Source organism: Phyllobates terribilis, unplaced genomic scaffold, assembly GCF_046119375.1.
Source record: "Phyllobates terribilis strain yellow unplaced genomic scaffold, ASM4611937v1 Scaffold_2__4_contigs__length_985480577, whole genome shotgun sequence".
Lineage (NCBI taxonomy): Eukaryota > Metazoa > Chordata > Amphibia > Anura > Dendrobatidae > Phyllobates > Phyllobates terribilis.
This window is the reverse complement of record NW_027362762.1, coordinates 177,598,201-177,616,893: the sequence shown is the minus strand read 5'-3', so window position 1 is coordinate 177,616,893 and position 18,693 is coordinate 177,598,201. Positions and strand designations below refer to the sequence as shown.

The 18,693-nt window shown below is 42.2% G+C and overlaps 1 protein-coding gene across 2 annotated transcripts in view; it reads right to left on the bottom strand.

Annotated features, from left to right (window-relative positions):
• The window catches only part of STAC3 (SH3 and cysteine rich domain 3), a 141,865-nt gene that overhangs the window by 86,671 nt on the left and 36,501 nt on the right, over positions 1–18,693 (bottom strand). The window lies entirely within an intron of this gene.

The window sequence follows — 18,693 nt, the reverse complement described above, 5'->3', positions numbered from 1 at the left end:
CTCCTCCTCTTCAGCCTCCATCTCCAAAATGACCACATCAGTCACAAGCTGGAAGCACTGCAGCACTGCCTCGGCCAAGCGGCAACAGGTTATGCTGAAGCTAATATGCTTAGGTGAAAAACCGCACAATGCTGAAGAGTTGTGGACAGCTCTGAAAGAGCAGGCAGATCTGTGGCTCACACCGCTGAACCTACAGCCAGGCATGGTCGTGTGTGACAATGGCCGGAACCTGGTGGCAGCTCTGAGGCGAGGTGAGTTCACACACGTACCATGCCTGGCCCATGTGCTTAACCTCGTGGTTCAGCGGTTTCTCAAATCCTACCTGGAGCTGCCGGATCTGCTTGTTAAAGTACGCCGAGTGTGTGCCCATTTTAGAAAGTCAGCTACAGCGTCCGCTGCCTTTGCAGTGTTTCAGCAGCGTTTGCAGCTTCTGGCTCACAGACTGGTGTGTGATGTCCCCACACATTGGAACTCTACACTGCAGTTGTTGGGAAGGATTTGTGAGCAGAAGAGGGCAGTTGTTGAGTACCAGCATCAACAAGGCCATCGGTATTCAGTTCAGACTCCACAAATAAGACCTCAGTAGTGGACATGGATATCAGACATATGTACCATCCTCCAAAACTTTGAGGACTCCAACAAGATGGTGAGCGGCGATGACGCCATAATTAGCGTCACCATCCCGCTTCTCTGTCTTCTGAAATGCTCTCTGCTCACAATCAGAGAGGATGCATTGCAGGCGGAGCACGATGAGATGGAGCAAGGAACCACACAGGGTGATTACACACAGCCAAGCCTCATCTCATCCCAACGTGGATTGGGTGACAATGAGGAAGAGGAGGAGGAGGAAGGTCAGGAGCTAGTTTCATGCACTATAGACGGTACTACCTGCACAGCTGTCATACCGTCTGTTCAGCGTGGATGGCCAGACGACAGAGAGGAGGAGGAGGAGAGCATGGTCAGTCATCCTCTTGGTGAGGACATGGAAGTCTTGCCTGTTAGCAGTCTGGCACACATGGCTGAGTTTATGTTACGCTGCCTTTCCCATGACCCTCGCGTTCTCAAAATTTTGGGTGACAGCCATTACTGGTTGGTGACACTTCTAGACCCACGCTACAAGGAGAACTTTATATCTCTTATTCTTGAGGCGGACAGGTCTCCAAAAATGGGGCTGTACCAGAAGGCCCTTGTTGCGGAACTATTAAAAAAATTTCCATCTGAAAACGCTGGCGGCAGAGGACACACTTCGTTGGAAAACCAAGGAGTACAGGCAAGAGAGACACAACTTCAATCCAGCAGAGGCAGGGGAACACTGTCAAAGTTCTGGGAGAGTTTTCTCAGACCCTCCCATCGGACAGGCCCTGAGGCGCAGGGTACTCTCACAAGGAGTGCAAAGTTTGGGAAGATGCTGAGGTAGTACCTTTCCTACTGTACCAACGTCCTCCGTGATTCCGCTGTGCCTTATAATTATTGGGTATCCAAGCTGGATATGAGAAATGAACTGGCTCTCTATGCCTTGGAGGTCCTGGCCTGCCCTGCCACCAGCGTTTTATCAGAGCGGGTTTTTAGTGTCGCTGGTGGAATTATAACTGATAAGCGCATCCGCCTGTCAACTGAAAATGCTGACAGGCTGACTCTTATAAAAATGAACAAGGGCTGGATTGGACCAGACTTCTCAACACCACCGAATGATAGCAGCGTCACATAAACTCCAATCCAGTGTCTTTTCTTGAGAGGTGTATTCCCATGCACCTTTTCACACGCACACATGGGTATACGCTTCCTGATTTTGGCTATTTGCTCTTGTCCTCCTCCTTCTCCTCATCCTCCACCACCATATCACCAGGGTGACCGTGGTCCGTGATGCAACACCCACCTAATTTTTTTAAAGGGTGTTTATGATGCCCGTAAAAAAAAATTTTTGATACAGTATGTTCATGTATACCCCCCAGGGGTAAATGTTTGTCAGCCCATACACTTAATGCATGGGCATTACAAATATAGGAGGTCCGCTCCTTTCTAATGGGAACATTTTTTTATGAGGCCCTCCTCCACGTCTCTTCCAAGGGGCATTGAAGTGCCTCCAAATTTTTGGCAGCCCTTGCATTCACTGCATAGTCCAACACTATGGGAGACTCTCTCCTTTCTAATGGGAATTTGTCGTTCCTTGTTACTGTGGCCCTGCTCTATGTGTCTTTAAATTCTTAGTGGGGTTTTTCCTAAAATTGTCAGCCGTTGGACTCACTGCATACCCTATAACTGTATAGCAGACTCTCTCCTTTCTAATGGGAACATGTCATACTTGTTACTGTGGCCCTACTCCATGTGTCTTTAAATTCTTCGTGGGGTTTTTCCTAAAATTGTCAGCCGTTGGACTCACTGCATACCCTATAACTGTATAGCAGACCCTCTCCTTTCTCATGGGAACATGTCATACCTTGTTACTGTGGCCCTGCTCTATGTGTCTTTAAATTCTTAGTGGGGTTTTTCCCAAATTTTGGCAGCCCTTGCAGTCACAGCATGGGCATTACCACTTATAGGAGACCCGCTCCTTTATAATGGGAACATCTTTTTTACTGAGACCCTCCTCTATGTCTCTTCAAAGGGGTATTGGGTTGCGTCCAAATTTTTGGCAGCCCTTGCACTCACTGGATACTCAATAACAGTATAGGAGACCAACTTGTTAAAAATGGGAACAAAAAGCATAGCCGGCTGATGGCTCTCTAACAATAGCTAGGGCCGACTGCTGGCCTTTTAAGAATAGTAAGGGCCGTCTGATGTTCCTATGAAAATAGGCTTTATGACTTTCAGAGTCCCTCCATCATAAATAAAACAGGAAGTGTCTGATGATGTGTCACACACCACATTGCCAGCTAAGGTTGTAAAATGTTAAAATGACATTTCCCGGTGAATGCATTTGTCTTAAAAAAAAACTTAAAAAAAACAAAACAATAGGATCTTTCTTTAGTATAAAAAACAGTGTCACCAATTTTACAACAATGTAATCACATTATTCAGCTCATGCACCTCCTCCTCCGTCTCCGAAATGACCACATCAGTCACAAGCTGACAGCACTGCAGCACTGCCTTGGCCAAGCGGCAATAGGCTGTGCTGAAGATAACATGCTTAATACTTAATTGACAAACCGCCCAGCGCTGCAGAGTTGTTGAAAGAATAACACAGCAGCCTGATCTGTGGCTCTCACCGCTGAACATACAGCCAGGCATGGTCGTGACAGTGGGCGGAACCTGGTTACGGAGAAATGACAGCCGGGGTAGACACGGTTTCCCTCTATGCCAGTCGTTTCACCGAGCTAAAGAATATGGCTGTGGTGAAATACAACTCCCACTGAGAAGCTGTTTCAGATTGAAAAACATTGTGCCCACCAGAGGATTTGATTCTGAGGGCTAACCTTTCTCCCCCGCTCAAGAGCCCCATAGCAGCTGCAAAGTTAGCGCTATCATGAACTTTCCTGAGGTAGAAGCCAAGGCACACCAGAGGATTCTCTGGTGGGACCGTCCAACCCTGCCGAGAAGCAGTCCTGGCTAAGAAAAGTGTGTGGAAAGGTTCCCAGACACTCTATGGCTGCTTTTTTACTGTGGATCGGCCATGCTTATGCATGTTATTTCTCAAACCGCATTACAGATCAGGCCATTGTCCAACTCTGTATTCAAGAAATTAAAGGCGCAAAGAAAGATGTGTGTGTGTGTGTCAAAGCACCACCGACAAGGGCGAGTTGATGTTGGACGGGCTGCCATTGCTTCTGCAACAAGCTGCATTACAGGACTTCCTGTGAGAAATGACATGCAGGGTAGATAGGGTTTCCTTCTATGCCAGTCCTTTCACCGAGCAAAATACAACTGTCAGCAAAAAAAAGTTGTGGACTGGCTCCGTACTGTCCCTGGCCGCATTCACCTGTCCACGTGTTTGTGGTTAGGCGCTCCTTCCCAGTAAGTGCACTGGGGAGGGCACGGGTAATGTTGTGGGACCCGTGCTTGTGGAAGGCGAAGGCGATACTGGGAAATATAGTGGCGGCTGGGGACTGAGTATGGACACCCGGCCGCCGCCGGCATGAGGTTGTGAAAAGCTTCTGCCTCCACGAGCTTAATAGGCCACATTTCAAGTGCAAGCAGCTGTCAAAAATTTGGCAGTATAGTATTGCAGCCTGTGGGTGGGTGGGTGGCTGGCTGGCTGGCTGGCTGCCTGCATACTTGCGCTTGCATTCCAAGGAATGGGGTAGGGACAACTGAACGCTGCAGTGGGACAAGGACGTGGACGGTGATTGTTGCAAGTCTGCAACAACAGGTGCATGGCGGGAGGCATCTTCGCATGCGCAAAGGATCACTTATGATGGGCACACTTTTAGGCAGTGACCTGGAAGTCAGAGATGCTTCCAGAGGTCTTCCCCTTGCTGTTCCCATGTCTTTTCAGCACTGTATGCATGTGTCTGATGATGTGTCACACACCACATGGCCAGATCAGGTTGTAAAATGTTAAAATTACATTTCCTGGTGAATGCATTTGTCTTGGTTGAAAGCAATGCAAAAGTGCAAAAACGCATCAAAAACGCAACGTGTGAACATAGCCCAAGGTGTGGAGTATTATTTTTGGTTTTGGTTATTTATTTTGCCTTCTATACAAGTCATTACCCTGGAAAGGATGTTCCTTAACATATTTCCCAGGAAAATCCATTCTGGTTTCGTTTTTGTATGTTTTATTGTGAGTCCGTAAAAGTGGCGTAATACTCTGACAACGTTGTTAACAGCAGTGACCTGGGAGTCAGAAATGCTTCCAGGGGTCTTCCCCATGCTGTCCCCATGTCATTTGAGCACTGTTCCCATCGATTTGGGCAATTTTTAGGCCCTCTGCAGACCGCCGGGGGGAGCCGCCTGAAAAATGCTCGAGTTTCCCATAGACTTACATTGGGCTTGTTGTTAGGGTCGAGCACCTGAGTATTCCAATTTGCGCGACCCGAGCAATGAGTACCCGAGCATTTTAGTGCTCGCTCATCACTACTCTAGATCACATATTTTAATCCCTGGCCACAGGCCAATTATTCTGTATTGAGGACTATGTGTGGCCATTATACTGTATGGAGCACTTTTTTTGTGGCCATTATACTATATGGAGCATTGTTTGGGGTCATTATACTGTATGGAGCACTATGTGGAGACATTATACTTTATGGAAGGTAAAGTAGGGCCCCGTTATACTACATGGAGCACTTTTTGTGGCCATTATACTGTATGAAGGGCTGTATGAGGATTACAGTTGGGGAATCATACAGTGATGGGGTCACCATGCTTTGATTGAGGGAGGAGGGTACTATAGGCCCATCATACCATGCTTGTGGAGGGTATTGTGGAGGAATTCACTTTGTTTAGGGGGCACTTTTGCTGGTATCATACATACTTTATTATCTGTATTATTCAAGGTTTGTTATCCTTTGTTATTACAGATTTAAATTAGGCCTTATGCTTTGTATTGTTCTTACATAACATATTATATTATTCCAATATTTTATTCTAAGATCTATTAATTAAAATGTACTTTGTTCATGGGACAAACCCCTTTAAGTTTGTTTGCATATGAAAAAGTTAATCGTTTTATTTGATGATAAGGAAAAACGTCCTAAATTTATTTTGCCAAGTTTCCCGACAAAGTTTAGAATTTAATTAAACATTATCCTAGTGTCCAAAATGTATACTTAACGCAAATGTAGCATGGGCAACAGATGTCTTAATAGAAAAACCTAATATCACAGATAAGAATGTGTTAGCTGCCAACAACACCACCACCACCACCACCACTGACACGGCTGGTAACAACTCTTTTACCAAACACAGATGATATTTTGCCTCCTTTGTCAAGCATATGTGTGAGGACGAAGTGGAGGGCTTAATGGCGTATATGCCCCATCACTCATCTCAATCACAGCAGAATGATGTAGCCTCTGACAGCTGGAGTCAGTGTTCTGCTCAGTCCACCTCCTCCGCCACCATAACACTTAGTGCTGTACAGAACAGAATTTACAGTCCATCAATGACACCTGTTTCTGTTATGCCTCTAACCCAGAGCACCTCGGGTGCTAAGGAACATACTACACCAGAACAGCATCTGACAGTTGATTTATTGGAAGATATGAATAGTCAACCTTTATTTTCAGATGACATAGCGCCGGACAAAATGGAGAACACGATTTAAATGCCATGCTGTTTTGCTGGCTCTGTAAGCCATATTGGTAGGGGGACTGGCAGTGGTAGTATCCCTCTGGGTTAGAGTACATCTCTAGCCAGGAATCAGATGAGGAGGCAAGGTGCTCTTCACACTAAGTCAACTTTCAGCCAAATTAAGGATAACGATGATTCTGTGGTGGACAAAATCAGAGAACCAGACAATGGCTCCTTGGAGGTGATGTCATCAAATTGACCAGCAAAATGAGCTCAGGGTCTTCCTCCTTCCTCTCCTTGTGATCTTTTATCAGGGAAGCAGAGTGCACCCACAAGTAGTGCCTTGTCTTTATGGTCAGCCGCATCATCTTCACTTACTGCATTTCGTACACTTCCTCCTTTATCTCCATTGCATCATCAGTTCTCGTTATGTGTGCCCAAAAAAACATGCATTCAGACTTACAATACATGGAAATTGTACTCTCATATGTCCAAGTTCACTAGAATTGATGCCAGACTACTTGGATTGTATAGCCTTTTGCAAATATTTTTTTTTACTGACAAAATTTATTGTGTTATCTGTATCAGTTTTTTAATACAACAAACTTACTTTCTAAAGCAATTCGCTGACTAGTAATGAAATAGATGTCTCCAACAACATAACATAAGTAATTCACTGTCTAATCCAATTGAAGTAATATATTAGAACAAACTCACTTTCTTTCCAATTTTGGATAAAATTCAATCTTATTGTGGTTGTGGGGTAAATTTTCCCGGCAGAACCTTAATCAGCATTGTGAGAAAGGGCAAAATTTTTTAAAATTATCAAGCTAAAATTATTTGAATTACTTAATTTTTTTTAAAATAAAATGTTTCTTATTAATTTGTTCCAAAAATGTTAAGAAATTTTTGGGGCGAGGGAATGGGTGTATTGCTAGAAAAATCTGTTCCCTAATCAGTGAAGCTTTTGCACAGCGGACAGTTACCAACCGCATGAATTACCAAGTGACTCCTCTCCACTCCCTGCAGATTCAACACTTCCCTGCATGTGTGGCCCCTGCGCAGGACAGGTCAAAAAATAAAAAATTGTTTAAAATTATCAAACTAAAAATATTTGAATTCCTTAAGTGAAATTTTTTCCGAATTTGTTAATATTTTTTTGGGAGGGGTAATTGGCGTATTACCAGGAAAATCTGTATTCCTTAATTGGTGAAGCTTTCACACAATCAAAAGTTGTTGACTACATGTATAACGAGGTAACTACTATGCGCTACCTGCAGGGTAAGCACTTCCCTGAAGAGATTTCCACTGCGCAGGGCATGGCAGAAAGAGAAAGTTGCAAGATGGAGCTAAATTGTTTAATATAATAATAATCGTTTTATTTATATAGCGCCAACATATTCTGCAGCGCTTTATAATTCAGATAATTTTACAGACATTATCATCACTGTCCCCATTAGGGCTCACAATCTGAATTCCCTATCAGTATGATGTCTTTAGAGCATGGGAGGAAACCGGAGAACCCGGAGGAAACACACACAAACACGGGGAGAACATACAAACTCCTTGCAGATGTTGTCCTTGGTGGGATTTGAACCCAGGACCCCAGTGCTGCAAGGCTGCAGTGCTAACTATTGATCCACCGTGCCACCCATTTATCAAGCCAAAATTATTACTGTTCCATGAGTGTAATTTTCTTACAAAAAATAATAATTGCACAAATAACCAAAGCAGAAGCAACACCAATTACAGTATGTATGACATCATGGACTAGATGGTTTATCTGCCAGTGATACAAACTCATGTCCCTTCTCCAACAGATACCCTGATTTCCAATCTCATGGACATTTTGGTCAACAGATTGAACTGGTGGCAAGACAGCCCCAGTTTGCTATGGACGCATGGTCATGACCAGCCTCTAATGTCAGCGGAGCTGATTATTCACTAGTGTGAAAAACCTAACATTTGTAAAAATGAATCAGACATGGGTCAGTGTAATCTTTCATTCACCTCTGGCTGATGCCAGTGATTAAATTCGCCATACCACATCTGACTGCCTGTCCGTTGTCTGTCTTCTACACCATTCTCCTGCTGCCAGTGCAGTTGGTCCAGGCTCAGCCACGCATCTACTCCCTGTCCATCACGTCATCTATACCGTAGTACTGCTGCTGCCAGGGCTGCCATTGCGTGCTCTACACTGCCAAGTATCTCCTTGCCTGCCCCGTCCTAGTTCTCTACTGTGCTGCAGCCACACATCTCCTAGCCAACAACTTGGTTTCAATGTATGGCTGTATTCACACAACAGTATTTGGTCAGTATTTCACATCAGTATTTGGAAGCCAAAACCAGGAGTGGAACAATCAGAGGAAAAGTATAATAGAAACACGTCGCCACTTCTGTATTTATCACCCACTCCTGGTTTTGGCTTACAAATACTGATGTGAAATACTGACCAAATACTGAACATGTGAACGGAGCCTTAGACTGTATGCCGGGGTTGCTTTTGCTGGCCTTGAACTGTTACACATTTCCTTGCCTTCCATTTCTTATCGCCAATCAGCAGATATGTTCCCATCAGTGGTTTTTAAATGCCACCGGTCAGAAAGTGTAAACCCACCTTAAGGTGTTAGTTAGTCGCTCTTTCTCTGTATACTGCCGCTGCTGACCCAGTGCTGCCCATGAGCTGCTCCTTACCAGTCTTGTGCTCTCCTGTGATGCAAACATGTGAAGTTATCATGCCAGTCAGGAATGAAAAATGGGCAGTGGCACCGCACAGAGGCTTAGCTCTACCTACATCCTCTTGACATTTCATGCTGCAGTTGAGCAGAAACTTCGGAGTTTTCTTTGGGCAACATAGTGGCCTTTTTTCATGTAAAAAGCCTAACAGGCCAGGTATTAAAGGCAAACAGTCACCACTCAGTATACAGAAAGAGATGGCTGTAAGTACACCCTGGCACAATGACTGACAGACATCTCTGCACTGATAAGTGGTAGCGACGGTTGTCAGGCAATGTGCCAGGGTGTACTTACAGCTATCACTATCTATATACTGAGCGGTGACTGTGGGAGCACGCCTCTTTGACTGAAAGCCAGAGGCTGCCAAGAGGAATAAAGTTCATTTCCTTCTCATGATTTGGAAAGCATGTTACTTACCAAGATATTTCACTTAGTCATTAAAAGCTGTCAAATACTAAGGATTCTCAATTTTTATTTTTTCATTTAAAATTGCTAGCAGTGGTGTAAGTTGAAACTCATGGGCCCCAATGCAAAACCTCCAAAGGCGCCCCCTACCTGATGGCCCACTATCCTTCATGGGTAATTAACATACGGTGTGTACTATTTTATAATTTGATATTTTATGCTAATCCACTGCAAAAGATTTCAAAAACCGGCACGGCTGCAAATATATTGGCATTCAGCTCAGACCGGAGATAGATGTCGGATATGGTGGTGCTCAACTATATAAAGCACATATATTCTTCAGCAATTAAAAAAACAGTATAAAAAAAGAGATCATGGCAGTCACCACTGGCGTATTTACATTCTATTATTATTCCATAATTGTAGAGTACATTGTAGAGAGACACAACCTATATTTTATGCTGGACGACAGTTTAGACAGTGTGATGACAGGTTTCCTTTAACTGGTGAGTACTGTTTTCTCATATTTTGGAACATTTCCAGTTGCAAGTTATATATATATATTTTTATCTCTCGACAACTCCTCAAACAGCCATCATCACTTACCACTCTTTGCTTCTTTTCACTTCTGAGTACCTCCACACTAGGTCCTGACATCTTCCAGTGTACAAGGGGTCTTGATGCTCAGCAGTGTCATAATCTTTGTCAGCAATGTCTGGAGATGATCTAGGCTCTGAATTTATTTTGCTTTCTAGATTCATTAAGGTTTTGTCTTGGGTCTGGATTAATTTTTAAAGGTGATGTCAAAACATTTCTTTCATTGGCCCAGCATGCATAAGATGAAAAAAAAGAATATATACTCGCCTACTCATTTTCTGCTGCTCCTCTCCTAGCATTGCTCAGATCCACTCCAGATGTTGGTACTTCTGGTAGGAATGGAAATGTAACCAATGCAGCCAATACCCAGCAGCAGCGGCAGCAGCGACAAAAGCGTCATTGTTGTGGCCAGTGATTGGCTTTAGAGGTTACAAGTCCATCTGGCCTGAGCAGGATCAACAGAGACTAGCTCTTTACATCCAGTTCTGGTTGTAACAGAAGACAAAGCCTTCTAGAAGAGGAGTGGCAGATGATCAGTAGTTAGTATAAGGCCACAGCCCCACTATCAGTATTTGGTCAGTACTCGGTCAGTAATTTTTCTCAGGGGTGGGAGCCAAAACCAGGAGTGGGTGATAAATACAGAATTGGTGACTTGTTTCTACAACCCCTGGCAAAAATTATGGAATCACCGGGCTCGGAGGATGTTCATTCAGTTGTTTAATGTTGTTGAAAAAAAACAGAGCACAGACATGGCACAAAACTAAAGTAATTTCAAATGGCAACTTTATGGCTTTAAGAAACACTAAAAGAAATCAAGATAAAAAATGTGGTACTCAGTAAGGGTCATTTTTTTCAGACCCAGCAGAGGGATAAAATTATGGAATCACTCAATTCTGAGGAAAAAATTATGGAATCATGAAAAACAAACACACAAAAGAACACTCCAATACATCACTAGTATTTTGTGGCACCACCTCTGGCTTTAATAACAGCTTGCAGTCTCTGAGGCATGGACTTAATGAGTGACAAACAGTACTCTTCATCAATCTGGCTCCAACTTTCTCTGATTGCTGTTGCCAGATCAGCTTTGCAGGTTGGAGCCCTGTCATGGACCATTTTCTTCAACTTCCAAAGATTTTCAATTGGATTGAGATCTGGACTATTTGCAGGCCATGACATTGACCTTATGTGTCTTCTTCCAAGGAATATTCTCACAGTTTATGCTCTATGGCACGATGCAATATCATCTTGAAAAATGATGTCATCATCCCCAAACATCCTTTCAATTGATGGGATAAGAAAACTGTCCAAAATATCAATGTAAACTTGAGCATTTATTGAAGATGTAATGACAGCCATCTCCCTAGTGCCTTTACCTGACATGTAGCCCCATATCATCAATGACTGTGGAAATTTGCATGTTCTCTTCATGCAGTCATCTTTATAAACCTCATTGGAACGGCACCAAACAAAAGTTCCAGCATCATCACCTTGCCCAATGCAGATTCGCGATTCATCACTGAATATGACCTTTCATCCAGTCATCCACAGTCCACGATTGCTTTTCCTTAGCCCATTGTAACCTTGTTTTTTTCTGTTTAGGTGTTAATGATAGCTTTTGTTTAGCTTTTCTGTATGTAAATCCCATTTCCTTTAGGCGGTTTCTTAAAGTTTGGTCACAGACATTGACTCCAGTTTCCTCCCATTCGTTCCTCATTTGTTTTGTTGACATATTGCTTTAAGCTTCCGGTCTTGATGCTTTGATGTCTTCCTTGGTCTACCAGTATGCTTGCCTTTAACAACCTTCCCATGTTGTTTGTATTTGGTCCAGATTTTAGACACAGCTGACTGTGAACAACCAACATCTTTTGCAACATTGCGTGATGATTTACCTTCTTTTAAGAGTTTGATAATCCTCTCCTTTGTTTCAATTGACATCTCTCGTGTTGAAGCCATGATTCATGTCAGTCCACTTGGTGCAACAGCTCTCCAAGGTGTGATCACTTCTTTTTAGATGCAGACTAACGAGCAGATCTAATTTGATGCAGGTGTTAGTTTTGGACATGAAAATTTACAGGGTGATTCCATAATTTTTTCCTCAGAATTGAGTGATTCCATAATTTTTTCCCTCTGCTCGGTCTGAAAAAAATTACCCTTACCGAGTACCACATTTTTATCTTGATTTCTTTTAGTGTTTCTTAAAGCCATAAAGTTGCCATTTGAAATGACTTTAGTTTTGTGCCATGTCTGTGATCTGCTTTTTTTCATTAAACAACTGAATGAACATCCTCCGTGCCTGGTGATTCCATAATTTTTGCCAGGGGTTGTATTATACCTTTTCTCTGATTGTTTCACTCCTGGTTTTGGCTCCCACTCCTGAGAAAAAATACTGACCAAATACTGACAGTGGGGCCGTGGCCTAACTATTATATTACTTTCCTATTTAACACCAAGCTGGGAATTCATTTAGTGGCTTGGAATTTAATTTTGGAATTTATTCTGGAATCTGGCTGAAGTTTTCCATCTGGAGTTTTAAAAATTGGAGTCTCATCTTTAATCTGATCGTGATGAGGACAGTTCCAAAGTCCTTTGTGAATTCCATTGTAATGCACATCCGTGGCCTCCAATCCCTTGAGTGTCTATGGAGCAGTAGTCACAAAAGTAAGACTCATCACTGAAGAGGATAGGCCTCCTTTCCAGCCTTCTTTGCCTTCTTGCTCTGCACCATGATAGCCTTTGAGAGTGATGATGTGAGATCAATGGAACACCCAATGTTTGGCTCATAGCCCAATATCGTGCAAATGTCTGCTGATGGTTTCTGTGGTGAGAGGCTGTTTGTGTAGGCTTGGTATGTGGTATTGTGGCTTGGTATATCCAATTTCACTTGCAGTACAGAATGGATCACTACTTGTCATTCATCAAATCTGACAATTTGTCCGTGCAGAGTTTCGCCTCTGTGCACCGCTTACTGTCATTCCAGTTAATTATTATTCTCCCATCCACTGGGAAACACAACACTAAACAGTGCTGATATCTCGGCCAACACGCATTGTGATCTGCCAGAGTGATAAACCAAGATGTCTCAGTTCTAGAATTCTGCCCCTTAGTTTGAGACAAGTAGCTATATCTGGCAAGTTAACAAACAGGAGACATTGCACAATGATGTGAAAAGAATTTATTCAATTTTTACATTTTCATGTGACTATAAAAATATCTTTCAATTGACATTTATGCCCCTCCCAAACGCCACAGATTGGAGCTCGGTGCTTGACAATTTGATTATTTGCAGATGTTAGAGACACCTGATACTTCCTCGATCTGCATAACCTTACGGCTCGCCCTTCTTGGTGTTGCTTTTTACACTTCTCAATATTAAAGTCATCTACAGTACTCATAGCGATAATGACAGTGAGCCAGTGAATACAATATACATTAGGCTGGGTTGACACGAGCGTATTTCATTGCTCTTTCTGGCCGGGGGTCTCATGACCCAAATTTACATTCTCAAATATGTCTATGATGCTCCAATTTCTGGTTGAGAGACCTGCAATCAGTCAGGGTATTGGAGTCCGTATACAGACCATGAAATACACTTGTGTGAACCCAGCCATAGTTAAATACAATGGTTTGAGTTTCACAGCTATCAGAAAGAACACCGGATAGTGTTCCGAAATGTGTCGCTTATTTCTTTCTACCACCATGTGCGTTTTTCCATTGTTATCATTTTAACATTTTTTTCTAATAAAATATAAACCTTTTAAACCTACTCCAGGAGCTAAAACAAGCATCTCCTCAATTTTTAATCTATCTGTATCAGAACTTTTGAATTTGTACTGTAAAGCTGCCATTCACTCGTTCCAAAACAACTTTAACCCCTTAAAGCTACATGACGTATATATCCATCATTAGGACAATGAGCACTAGTTAATTAGTGAACCATGACAAATATACATCACGGTGATCACATGGGTTTACAGATATACATAGCTAGGCTCCTGCTGTAATTGAACCCATTATATGCAGCTGTCATCACCATTCCACACACCCTTTCAGCTCAATTGTGGGGTGCCAATAAATTGTTATGTGGTCACGAAATTGCATGTTCAAGTCCCCTTAGGGGACTATATAAGTATTACAAAAACATGTCAAATGTTTTAAATAAAAAGAATGTAAAAGAAAAAAAAAACTGTTTCCCCAGAAAACATTTCAAGGTCTTGAAGAATTGCTGACTTTTGCTCATCCTGCCTTATAAAATATAAAGTTATCAAAAAGTCATGTGTACCTAAAAATGTCACCAGTAAAAACTACAGCTTGTCTGGAAAAAAAAAAAAAGGTGTGCGTCTCAGTATATGATAAAAAAGGTAGAAAAAAACTAGAAATTTGTTATGGTCACTGTTGTATAAACTTGCAGAATAAATTACGATGTTAACAGTATAATCATTAACAGTACACTAAATGCTTTGTTAATTTCACTTTACGACAAGTATAATAATGATGATCAAAAAGTCATATGTGCCCCAAAATGGTACCACAGTAAACTACATCTTGTCATGTAAAAGAAGAGTTCCAAAAAGACAAATAACAAACATGGTGCATATGTATGCTAGACAAACAAGGAGGAGGTACAAAAATGTTCTATTGTGTCAATGACTTAAAAAATTAGCAGATCTTTCGGTTAGTGGTCATTCAATTTTTAACATGTTTAATTCATGGTGGATAAAAATTAATATAAACATTTAGGTGCATCAAAGTTTTCTTCTGCTGCATATATCACCTGAAACTACATTACAACATGTTCACAGTCAGCAGTGGAGATTTCCATCTCATTACCCATTTAAACAATTCAGATATCTCACAGCCATCATGGTTTTTAGTATAACCCCGGTACCTCCCAAAAAATGTTAAATGCCAAAATATGTCAAAAAATCAAAACATTACCTTCTGCATGACTACAACTTTGATTTTCCTCCTTAGTTTTATGATGCGTAGTAATGGTATTCACTCAACCCATCTATATGCTCCATCAAAAACTGTCAGAATTAAAGAGGACCTAGATACTGAACAAGGTACGGAGTGGATTGTTGTAGTAGCCGGGGAGGGCGAGGACGGCATATCCTGAGCATATTACATAATTGTTGACATTGTTCTAATTTAACCATTGGCATGCCTATATTTAAATGGCCGGAGTTGTATGGCACTCAGCTGATCACTTAATGCTTCTAGGCAGCAAAGAATTTGGCTTTGGTCAGTCTCTCCACTGGAAATAACAAAAAGAGATGACTGAAGAGAAATATCTTTAAAGTGTTTATCCATCTACTTTTCACGCAGCTCATGTATAAAATCAATTTACAAATCTAGAAAGTTAACTTTATAAATGCTGATCCTGAGATGTAGCCTGTATAACAGCCCTAAACATGCACTCATGTCATCTTTGCCCCAGACACCACAGTAATCCAATGCTATAACAACTAAATGTCCCACTGCATTAAAGAAGCTCAGCTGAGCTAAAGGAGGAGTCTGATGAAACGTTTGTTGTCTCTTTCCAATGGCAACCAGTAAAACTGTCAGTGCAGCTGTAGCATACATCACAGGCTGTAGGAGAGGATCCATACTGGTAATGACTACCAACATAAAGAGCATGGATGATCCAGAACATTCACAGGAGACACACCTGAACTATAAATACCACCATAAGAAAACAAAGGGTGCCTAATGTCTCTAAAATTGTATCTTCATTGAAATTACAAAAAAAAACCATAATATCAATCCCACAGAGTAATCACAATGGAGGACCACACACACCTTCACATGAATATCACAATTGTGAAATCATAAATAGTCAATATTTGCTCAGACTATGACATAATTGTCAACAAGCAATAAAGTCCTAACGATTCAATCAATGTATTGCATAATGCAAGTTTAACAGGACATAGACAAATCAGATAGATATTAATGTTAGATTATGGGTCATATAAGTGTTTGTGTAAGCTACACAAAAACAGCACTGTAAGCACAAAACACTAGGGGTTCTATATGTGTGCTACTTAATATAAGTCACTGGTGAGATTGGCCCATAGAATGATGCTAAAAATGTAGTTACAGAGTAACTTACCAAGCGGATTGGTGTTAAATGTGGTCCTGGTGTAAAGAGAATCCGTCACCAGATTTTTACTACCCCATCTGAGAGCAGCATGATGTAGGGGCAGATACACTGATTCCATCAATGCATCACTTAAGGGGCTCCTTGCTGCAGTTTTCAAAAAATCCCTGTTTTATCAGCTGCAGATCTACCAGATCTCTAAATGCGTAGCTCTGTATAACCCCGCCCACAGCACTAATTGACAGCTTTCTGTGTACACTGTGCATAGGCAGAAAGCAAGTGTAGGCAGAGTTACACAGCGCTTATGAATATAGAGAACTACATGGCAGCAGGTTTACTAGTTTTCTCGTGATAATCTGCAGCCCAGAAAGTGACACATCACTGGAACCAGGGTGTCTTTATCTACATTATTTGCTCTCCCATTAGGTATCAAAAACCTGGTGACAGATTCCCTTTAAGTTCATGTATTTATTACATTTTCTACAGCACAATTTTTGCAATAAAATCTCCAGTATGAAAATTCATCCTTAGGCCTCATTCAAACGTCAATATTTTTTTTCCAACATAAAAAATGGACACATTTTCATCAGTATTTGGTCAGTGTGTCCTTTTTAACATTTTTAATTAGACAGGTCCGCAAGGGTAAAACAGTTTGAAAAGTAAGAGGTGATTTTTTTTTATACTTTCGATCGCTTAACTCAGTAAAAATACACTGCTCAAAAAAATAAAGGGAACACTTAAACAACAGAATATAACTCCAAGTAAATCAAACTTCTGTGAAATCAAACTGTCCATTTAGGAAGCAACACTGATTGACAATCAATTTCACATGCTGTTGTGCAAATGGAATAGACAATAGATGGAAATTATTGGCAATTATCAAAACACCCTCAATAAAGGACTGGTTCTGCAGGTGGGGACCACAGACCACATCTCAGTACCAATGCTTTCTGGCTGATGTTTTGGTCACTTTTGAATGTTGGTTGTGCTTTCACATTGGTGGTACCATGAGACGGACTCTACAGCCCACAGAAGTTGCTCAGGTAGTGCAGCTCATCCAGGATGGCACATCAATGCGAGCTCTGGAAAGAAGGTTTGCTGTGTCTGTCAGCGTAGTGTCCAGAGGCTGGAGGTGCTACCAGGTGACAGGCCAGTACTCCAGGAGACATGGAGGGGGCCGTAGAGGGCAACAACAACAACCCAGCAGCAGGACAGCTACCTCCGCCTTTGTGCAAGGAGGAACAGGAGGAGCACTGCCAGAGTCCTGCAAAATGACCTCCAGCAGGCCACAAATGTGCATGTGTCTGCACAAATAGTTAGAAACCTACTCCATGAGGGTGGTATGAGGGCCCGACGTCCACAGATGGGGGTTGTGCTCACAACCCAACACCGTGCAGGACACTTGGCATTTGCCACAGAACACCAGGATTGGCAAAGTCTCCACTGGCACCCTGTGCTCTTCACAGGTGAAAGCAGATTCACACTGAGCACATGTGACAGACGTGACAGAGTCTGGAGACACCGTGGAGAGCGATCTGCTGCCTGCAACCTCCTTCAGCATGACCAGTTTGGCAGTGTGTCAGTAATGGTGTGAGGTGGCATTTATTTGGAGGGCCGCACAGCCCTCCATGTGCTCGCCAGAGGTAGCCTGACTGCCATTAGGTACCGAGATGAGATCCTCAGACCCCTTGTGAGACCATATGCTGGTGCGGTTGGCCCTGGGCTCCTCCTAATGCAGGACAATGCCAGACCTCATATGGCTGGAGTGTGTCAGCAGTTCCTGCAAGATGAAAGCATTGAAGTTATGGACTGGCCCGCCCGTTACCCAGACCTGAATTCAATTGAGCACATCTGGGACATCATGTCTCGCTTCATCCACCAACGTCACGTTGCACCACAGACTGTCCTGGAGTTGGTGGATGCTTTAGTCCAGGTCTGGGAGGAGATCCCACAGGAGACCATCCGCAGGCGCATACCCAGGCGCTGTAAGGAGGTCATACAGGCACTTTTGACTTGTTTTAAGTACAATACATCAAAGTTGGATCAGCCTGTAGTGTATTTTTCCACTTTAATTTTGGAGGTGACTCCAAATCCAGGCCTCCATTGGTTAATAAATTTGATTTCCATTGATGATTTTTGTGTGATTTTGTTGTCAGCACATTCAACTTTGTACAGAACAAAGTATTCAATGAGAATATTTCATTCATTCAGATCTAGGATGTGTTATTTGAGTGTTCCCTTTATTTTTTTGAGCAGTGTATTAAAACAATTCCATCACGTATAGTTTATTCACAAAAACTGACTCTGTAGGCTTTTTCTTGCACCATACTTTGGACACCTTTGCTTGACCTTTGGAGGATGATATTGGTGTCATTAAATTGATTAGAAATGTTTTTTCATGGTACAGAAGCAGAGAAAAGGAATTCCTTCCATACTTTTCTCAAGACGGTGCTCTAGTCTAGTGTATTGCAGTGATGTTACAGGGCTGATGGAAAAATTTAACATGGAGTACAATGTGAGTGTGTGGAGACTCTTTATTCTGTCATCCAAAAAAAGTCTGAAAGCTGTGCTACTGCACAATGGCAGCAAGTATGCATCAGTGCCTGTAGGGTATTCTATGCACTTGAAGGAAAGCTATGAGAATTTAGAATTTGTCAAGAAACTTAATTGCTAGGATCAAG